Consider the following 9,490-nt stretch of genomic DNA (forward strand, 5'->3'; position numbering starts at 1 on the left):
GCTTACTCGTTCTTGACTGACTACATGTGTTAGTGAGACTGACTGAGTCAATGACTTAAGTAAACAACAACTGAACAACAACAGTCTTTATTAATTTTTTTCTTCACTCTTGCTCAACAATAAATTGAGATAATGAACAAAAACAGAGTGACCTACAGCTTACAGTTGGCTGACCAACCAACTGACTGACCTATTAATGGAGTGGCTGACTGTCAGCTGACTTGCTGACTGACTGGCTGGCTGGCTTTCTGAGTGACTGACTTGCTAACTGGCTGACTGGCTGACTTTCCAACTGACTGACCCGGTGACTGGCTAAATGGCTGACTTTTGACTGACTGTATGACTGACCTGCTAAATGCCTGCCTTAGTGACTAATTAAATATAACTGACTGGCTGACATACTGAGTGAGTGACTGATTGACTAACTAACTGAGTCTTTGGCTGGCTGAATGACCTATTGACTGACAGACTGGCAGACTTACATGTACTGACTGGCTCAATTACTTGATGACAGACTGTTATCAATTGATTGACTGATTGACAGGCTCATTCACTGACAGGCTGACATTCTGACTTGCTGATTGAGTGACTAATCGGCTGACTGACTTATTGACTGGCGGATGAATTGCTGACTGACTTACTGACTTCTCTACTTACCAACTTACTGACCAATATTATTGACTGACTGACTGGTTCAATTACTGACTGATTGTGTGACTGATAGACTTCTTGACTGACTGGCTAGCTCATTGATTAATTGACTTGAGTGGCTAACTGACGTACTGAGATTCATGCTAAGAAAAGGCATTCATTTTAATGCCTTCATGATGTGAATCAAGATTACTGCAATTGCTGATCCTAATGAAAGCAACTGATGTTTCATTTCAGATCAGATTTGTCTAGCAGATTTGTCAAGACTTCAACAGCCAGGAGTTTGAGCTTATCTTCAGTACTGTACATGTAAGTGCTGTATACATTGCTTTGCAATCTAGCTATTGAGTGAACCAGATTTAAATTGAACTCGTGCAGCTTTTTTAAAGTAAAATTGGCGTACAGTTTCATCAGCTTTTAGTGGTCATACCTGGCGTAATTTAACACAAATTCAAAACTGTAAGATAGTACATATCTAAATTTCGTATACCAAAAGAAAACACGACTTGAGTAACTTGACTTCTTCTTGATGTTAATATTTGGCAAGCTGTTTCTTGTTTACTACTGAGAAGATAGAGATTCAACAAAATTTTCAAACTCAAAGGAAGAATATTATAAAACAGTTATGTTAAAAATATTGCTCATTTTTTTTAAATGCATTTATTGAAATCAATTTGTTTTAATCAGTTTTCATGAGAGACAGCTAAAAGCTCTAGAACAGTTTGAGGCCAAAGTGTACAGTTCTTTCCAAAAAGTAGCCCATGTATAAGTCTAAGAGACTTAAATATATGTTCATTTTCATATTCATTTAGAAATTATTTTTTTATTGACTGATAGCATTTAAATGCTTAACCCGTAGTGCTTAAAACCACTTTGGTTTTTTCTCTTTCTAGCGCAATAGGTTTAAATAATTACATGAGCACAGTTAAAATCAAATCTTAAAATTACATTTTTTTTTGTGACAAATGGCAAGTCATACGTGATCTGCTTTGAACGATCTGTGCCACAATGTTGGTATATAATACCAAGCTCTTCTTTCAGTCATTTTGAAATAAATTTTGTATCATATTTGCCTGATAGCATTAAGCACTTTGAGTTTCTTCATTTGTCTTTCATGGTTTTAGGTTCAAATAATTACATACAATTAAAAACAAATCTTAAAACTGACAAAATTAATGGTGATTTGTCCTAATGTACGGTAGTAGACATCATCTGCCTTGAACAAGCTGTGCGACAATGGTAGTTAAATGCGAAGTTCTGCTTTTAATCATAAGTATTGTTTTGCAATCTTCATGATACCATTTGAGTGGGCTGATCAATTTATTGACTAATTGACTGTTTCTGTAAGCAGCGATCCTTAGTTGATTGACCAAAATGTCTGAAATTATTGTGTGACTAACTGACTAATTGGCTGACTGTCTGACTGATTCCCTGGCTGATTTCCTTTCTCTTTGAATGACTGTCTAACTGTCTGACCAACGGACTGTCTCATTATATTACTGACTATTACTGACTGATTAACTTCAGGACTGATTGACTAATGAACTGACTGACTTACTTGCTGACTGACTAACTTATTGACTGACTAAATAGCTGACTGACATTTTACTGTCTGGCTGACCAACTGACTTATTAGCTGACTTGCTGACTGAGTGGCTGACCATCTGACTGCCACAATGGATGACCTGCTTACTGACTTCCCTATTGGCTAAAATAGAGATAACAGTGACAACAGAGGGAACAGTGACAACACAGAACAGTGACCAGCGACACTAGGGATTATGTGTGTCCCGGGTAGGGGGCACATATCATTAGAAATAAGTGTTCCTGGGTAAGGGATGAGTGTTCCCCCCCCCCCCGAACACATAATTCTAGTGATATCTGTTCCCCTACTTGGGAAAGACATATCCCTATTGAAATGTGTTCCCCCTACCCAGGGGCTCGAAATTAACGCTCGCAAAATACGAGTGATTTTGATCATCTGTGAGTGAAAACTGGTATACTAGAATTTGGTCTGTTCTGAAAATTGTTGTTATTTTACATGTAGTAAATTAATGATGAGTAAATTAATGAGCTGAAGTACATTTTCATTTTTTTTCCAGATCAGATGCTCCAGATTGGATCAAGACTTTAGCAGCCTGGATTTAGTTAGAGATTGTCTTCAGTACTGTAAGTGTGGTACATTTTAAGTTTCTGATATTCATTACAGTTATATTGATCATCTTTGAAGGACAAACCTCCCTAATAAGCAAGCTTGAGATATGCCTTGAGCAAGGAAGGGGACACTTATTTTCCAGTAATTAGGGAGCTTTAGCAATGAAGATGATCACCACATTGAAAACATCAAAAAAGCAATAGGTTTTGATAAGTACACTGTTTTGATAAGTCATTGCATGACTGCGACGTGAAAATGCCTAATTTCATGTGTTATGGAGGAAATAAATAAGCAACAACAATTTTTTTCTTTCTGAGTACCATCTCCAAGAAATCAACTCCAGGGAAATTTACCCACATTCGACATTCTCATCAAAAGAAATAAATGCACCAAAGTTTGAAAAAATGCAAATTCATTTTCAGGGTTTGTACAGAGTCTTGAATTCTTGAAAACGTCTTGAAATTTGCCCAGCAATTTTCCAGACCTGGTAAAAGTCTGGTAAATGGAGATAAAATGAAATTTGTTTTTGTTTTTGTGCCCAAGTTTGAATCATGAGAAAAGCTTATTTGTTCCTGCTCTTTTTAAGGTCTCTATTGGTCACCTATTTTGATAACCTTGAGTCTGGAAAAAAAAACTGTTGTTTTGGGAAAAAAGTCTTGATTTTTGGATCCAAAAACCAGTTTACGAACCCTGATTTTAAAAGTGATGTTTTGGCTGCTGTTGCCATTGTCGATGTTAAAGCTCCCTCTTATGGCTGAACGGGAGTGTGCTCCATTAATCAGGTCAAGATTTCATATTCAAATGTGCCTGCCTATAAATTATTATACTGGAATGAGGTCTGTTCTGGAAATTAATAATCAGTACTGGTAAATTACTGAGCATAACATAATAATAATTATTATTATTTTCAACTTTTCTTTCCAGATCAGATGCCCCAGAATGTGTCAAGACTTCATGAGCAGCCCAAATTTAGTTACAGCTTATCTTCAGTACTGTAAGTGCTGTACAATTTACTTTGTAATCCAGCTCTTGAGTGAACCAGATAAGCTGAACTGTAACCTGTGTTTGGTCAAAGTATCATTAAGCTAATCCAGGGAAAGCTGTACCTAGTTTTTTCTTTTTACAATTTTATTATTTTACCTTCAAGTGTACCACCGCAACTGGAATTACATGTAGAAGTTCATCAATCTTTCTGTTTCCAATAAACCAGTCAAATTAATTCACTTTTTGCAAGCAAATCAAAATACAAAAAAGAGAATTCCATGCTAAACAATAGATCAAAAATAATAATTATTACAACTTGATTGCTCAACATTAATTTTGTACCACATTAATTTTTGATTTGACTTATTGTAATTCAAATTATTGAACCCAGGATTGGAGATCAATATACAAAAGTTCCCAAAGCAAAAAGTTTAAATTAAGATTATGATCATCATGTGTAATGTTTTCCGTAACAGTCAGGATACTATACTGTTAGCAATTCAACCAGCAATTCAGCAGGCAACTAGCATTTCAACAAAAGTCATTGATGATGATTAAAAATGATTTCTGATTAAATTTGGCACTTTCATCAAAATAAGTTTATTCTATCCTTCTTTCTGTTTCAACTAAATTTATAGACATAAACACAAAATTGCACTATCAGTGCACAAACACCCCTTTTTCTGCAGGGGAATAACGGTTATGACAGCAGCAGCAGAAACTCAAATTCTTTTATACCATCAACACCTTTATTTTACATTTATATTATGATTGCTAAATTCCAGGCGATGTACAATTGTTGGTGAAGTGACAGCTAATGCAAAAATCTTTGTTTTTGCCAGTAGTTTTCTCCTGGGATAGCATTAATCTACTTTGTTCAACTTTGTCACAGTTTTTTTATTTAATCAAAGCCAAGTTCTGCTGAAAATAATCATTAGGACCAAACTGGTACTAGTATTGATATGCAATCTACACTACATGCTACACTTTAAATTTGTCCTTGCCTAGTAAAACTGATTGGTTTTGAAATCAAGAAATTAATTATTGACTTTCTGACGGAATAAGTGATTTCACAGCAACCTTAAAAGTGGCCCCAGTTGATGGACCAATTAATAACTGAGTGTGCTCACTGATGGAAATGATATTGACCATTGTAAATGCAAATTATTATTATTATTTTTATTGGACTGATTCAGTGTTTCTCAATGGCTGGCTAACTGTCTCAGAAGCTGCTAATTGTCTGACTGACTTGGTGGAATGTTTTAGTGACTCAGTGATTGATTGACAACTTACATAGCAGCTGTCTGAATGACTTAAGTAGAAACTATCAAACTGATTGACGTTATTGGTAGATTGATAATTTGGTGTGCTCACTGATTGAAATTAAATTGACCATTTCAAAGAAAGAATTTTGTTGCTGGATTGACTGTGTTTCTCAATGGCTGGCTACATGTAACTGCCTCAGAAGTTGTTAGATGTCTGACTGACTTGGTGAAATGTAAAATTTGTTTTATTGACTCAGTTGTTGACTGACATCAACTGACCTAGCGACTGTGTGAATGACTCAGGAACTTTGGAACTGATGGCTATTATTGCTATACTCACTGCATGATTATTTGGCTCAGTGGTTATAATTATTTATTTTTGACGGACCTGCTGTGGGTTTTGATGGCTGGCTGAATGCTTCAGAAGCTGTTAATTGTCTGACTGACTTGGTGGAATCATTAATGACTCATTGATTGACTGACAACTGACTTGGTGACTATCTGAGTGATTCAGGAACTTTCAGAGTGATTGACCTTATGTGGCTCCGCGGTTAAAAGACAAAATCAGTAGCTGCTTCTGTCTTCGTCAGTAACACTGTGGTTGACTGACCATCTGACTAAGTGGCTACAGTTTATCTATTTAATACTGACTCAGTAAAACTCTGATAAAAATCTCACTGACATTTTGTTAGACGGACCCATTGGCTCAGTGGCACACTAAACTAATGGACTTGGTGAATTTTTGGCTGTATCTGACTGACATATTGCTAAAGACACTCTACAAATTACATGCAGTGACTGACTAACTTACTCAGTTGCTCTGTGCCTGACTGGTGTAATAGTTGACAAACTGACAGTGACTTATGAATGTATTGATTGACTGATTACCTCAGTAGTGGCTGTATGTCTGACTGATATAATACGGGCCTAACTGACAGTGGCTGAGGCCACACTTGGGGACTTAACCGAGTTATTTCCAATTAACTAATTACTATAAAGTTAACTCTTAAAATAACTGCCAGTGCAGCCAGTTTTTCTACAGTCTTAACCGAGTTCTAACCAGGTTATGTAGATCAAGCAAGAACAATAGATTTTCTTAACCAGGTTAGGATTTTTAAACCACGTCACAAGATAGTTTAACGTAGGTTAACCTTATCAATCAGTCAATCATCTCCGCCTACACATGAGAATGACTAGAATGGTCCAAATTTTGGGTTTACCTTGCACCCAAGCACAACAGTTTCGAAATAACTTGTTTCGCTCCAAGTTCAGCTTTTTTTTTTCTTTCTTAACACAACTGAGTTAAACTTTTAAGAAGTCAACCTCTTTTTATCAGTAATATGGGGTCACACCGTCAATCTTCCGCTTTGAAGGGTAGGCATTTCTGGTAAATAAATAAATAATAAATTTTGTCAGTCCCTCTTTGGCAAAGGTTATGAGCAACACAAGCAAGCAAAAAAAAAGACAACAACAGAAGACCGCATGACATTGAATGACTTTGTAAAAGTCTAAATTGAGTCCAGGCACTGATAAAAATTAACCTGGTCAAACTCTTTTAACCAGGTTATGTTCTGAAGAAATTTTTACAGAGTTTTTAAAACACTAACCCGGTTAACTTGCCAAGTGCGTCCGCAGGTAGTGACTTACATGTATTGATTGACTGATTACCTCTGTCGGCAGTACATGTGTTTGACTGATGTAATACTGGACTAACTGACAGTGACTTACATGTATTGATTGACTGATGTCTGACTGAAGTAATACTGGACTAACTGACAGTGACTTACATGTATTGATTGAATGGTTACCTCAGCAGTAGCTGTCAGTGTCTGACTGAAGTAATACTGGACTTACTGACAGTGACTTACATGTATTGATTGAATGGTTACCTCAGCAGTAGCTGTCAGTGTCTGACTGAAGTAATACTGGACTAACTGACAGTGACTTACATGTATTGATTGAATAGTTACCTCAGCAGTAGCTGTCAGTGTCTGACTGAAGTAATACTGGACTTACTGACAGTGACTTACATGTATTGATTGACTGATGTCTGACTGAAGTAATACTGGACTAATTGACAGTGACTTACATGTATTGATTGACTGATGTCTGACTGAAGTAATACTGGACTAACCGACAGTGACTTACATGTATTGATTGACTGATGTCTGACTGAAGTAATACTGGACTAACTGACAGTGACTTACATGTATTGATTGACTGATGTCTGACTGAAGTAATACTGGACTAACTGACAATGACTTTGATTGACTGATTACCTCCGCAGTAGCTGAGTGTCTGACTGATGTAATACTGGACTAATTGACTGTGACTTACATGTATTGATTGAATGATTACCTCAGCAGTAGCTGAGTGTCTGACTGAAGTAATACTTGACTTACTGACAGTGACTTTCATGTATTGATTGACTGATGTCTGACTGAAGTAATACTGGACTAACCGACAGTGACTTACATGTATTGATTGATTGATTCCCCCAGCAGTAGCTGAGTGTCTGACTGATGTAATACTGGACTAATTGACACTGACTTACATGTATTGATTGATTGATTACCTCAGCAGTAGCTGAGTGTTGGACTGATGTAATACTGGACTAACTGATAGTGACTTACGTCCATTGATTGTTCAGTTGGTTCACTAGCAGCTGACTATCTGGCAGTGAGTAAAGTAATACCAGACTGACAGTGACTTATATGTATTGATTGACTGATTGCCTCAGCAGTAGCTTTGTGTCTGATTGATGTAATACAGGACCAACTGACAGTGACTTACGTCCATTGATTGTTCAATTGGTTCAGTAGCTGTGTATCTGACTGATATAATACTTGTCTTGCTCGTAGATTTTGAGATTTTGTCTTGTGTTTACATTGGCTACGTGAAACGCTGTTTACATTTCTCTCTAAGTACATTCATGCTCATCACTTGTGCGCTTGCTGAGATCATGCAAAACCGATCGACGAAAAACAGCTTTTGAACATTTTTCTCAACTTTTTTTTGCTCTTTTTACTTAAAAGGCTTATCGGCTGCATGTTTTCTCATGATCAGTAAATGGATAAAGCAGTTCTAAAGAAACTGTGTTAAGCTACATAACTGACTCATTCAACAGCTGACATGAGTACAAATCCTTCTAATTTTGAGATACACAAATTAAAATATACAAGTTGGATAATTTTTACATGTTCTTTAATTGGGGGCCAATACAAAATCATTCTTTTAAAATGAATTTTTTTGTTTGGAGAAAGTTGATTACGTGACCTATTAATGCCAAAGCCCTATTTCTCCCATATTAAAACCAATTACAGAAATCAAGTTGTTGCCAACTTACTTGTTTAATGGTAGAGTGAGAATTTGTCTTACTGAATAGCGGACTGCCTCTAGGTTTTTATTCTGACTTAATATGCTGACTGAATATTTTCTGGCCAATTCACAGTTGCATTATTTTTGTTTGGTTTTTTAAACGGTGTAGTTAGTAGATTGCATATCTTTGCTGACTCATAGATTTGTCTTCTGTGAGCTTGTCGAGTGCATTTTTTCAATCTCTTTTGCTCATCCTCAACTCCCCTGAAAGGCGATTTCCCAGCATGCAATAATGTCTGAGGAATGACTGATTACATTTCATAATGATGATGCAGTGCTTCTTGCTGGCTGATAATTATTTCAAACATTATAATAATTATACAACGGATCAAATCATCAGCCTGATCTCTGCAGTACAGCATCTTCACTATGAAATTAAACAGTCCTTCCTTAGACTTTGTTTTATTGGGGGGTAGGGTGGTGGTGGGGAAGAGGAGCGTTTGTTCTTAGGTAAAACTGCAGTCGTGGCAAATTAATCTGTTGTTTTGTTTTAGAGCTTGTATATCTGACATTCATCACTGCAGCAAATTACCTTCCTATTCTTGATGGTGATTTTTCAGTTAACGTAAGGAAGAAAACAAAATTCTAAAATTCAATTTCAGTTTTCAGGTTTACTTTTAGCTGTGGTGTTGGTGTTCGTCAGGCTATTTTTTGTCTTTTAACTGAAAAGCTTCAGGTTAAACAGTTTCCGTGAATAAAAAGTTGCATTTGGCTTGGTTGAAGTGGATTTTTTTTTTGTACATTTGATTAACTGTGAATTTGAACCCTGGTCTTCTAAAACCTTAGAACAAAACAGTTAGTGCTTTGACCATGAATCGATGAAAGTGGTGTGTCATCGAAATGAAAAATAAATTAATAAATTTCATTTTGAAAAAGAATGCAAAATGGAAACCTTATTACACAAAAACAACCACAATTAAAACGAGCGTTGCCAAAATTTCTGCTTGCAGTGTTACTACCGTTTGACAGTGTTACAAGTTCTCAACAAGAATGTGCATGGAAAGTTGAGTAATCTGAGGATGCAACTTAGAGTGGGAGGGGTTCTGAAAACTTGCAC

This window comes from Porites lutea, chromosome 6, assembly GCF_958299795.1.
Source record: "Porites lutea chromosome 6, jaPorLute2.1, whole genome shotgun sequence".
Lineage (NCBI taxonomy): Eukaryota > Metazoa > Cnidaria > Anthozoa > Scleractinia > Poritidae > Porites > Porites lutea.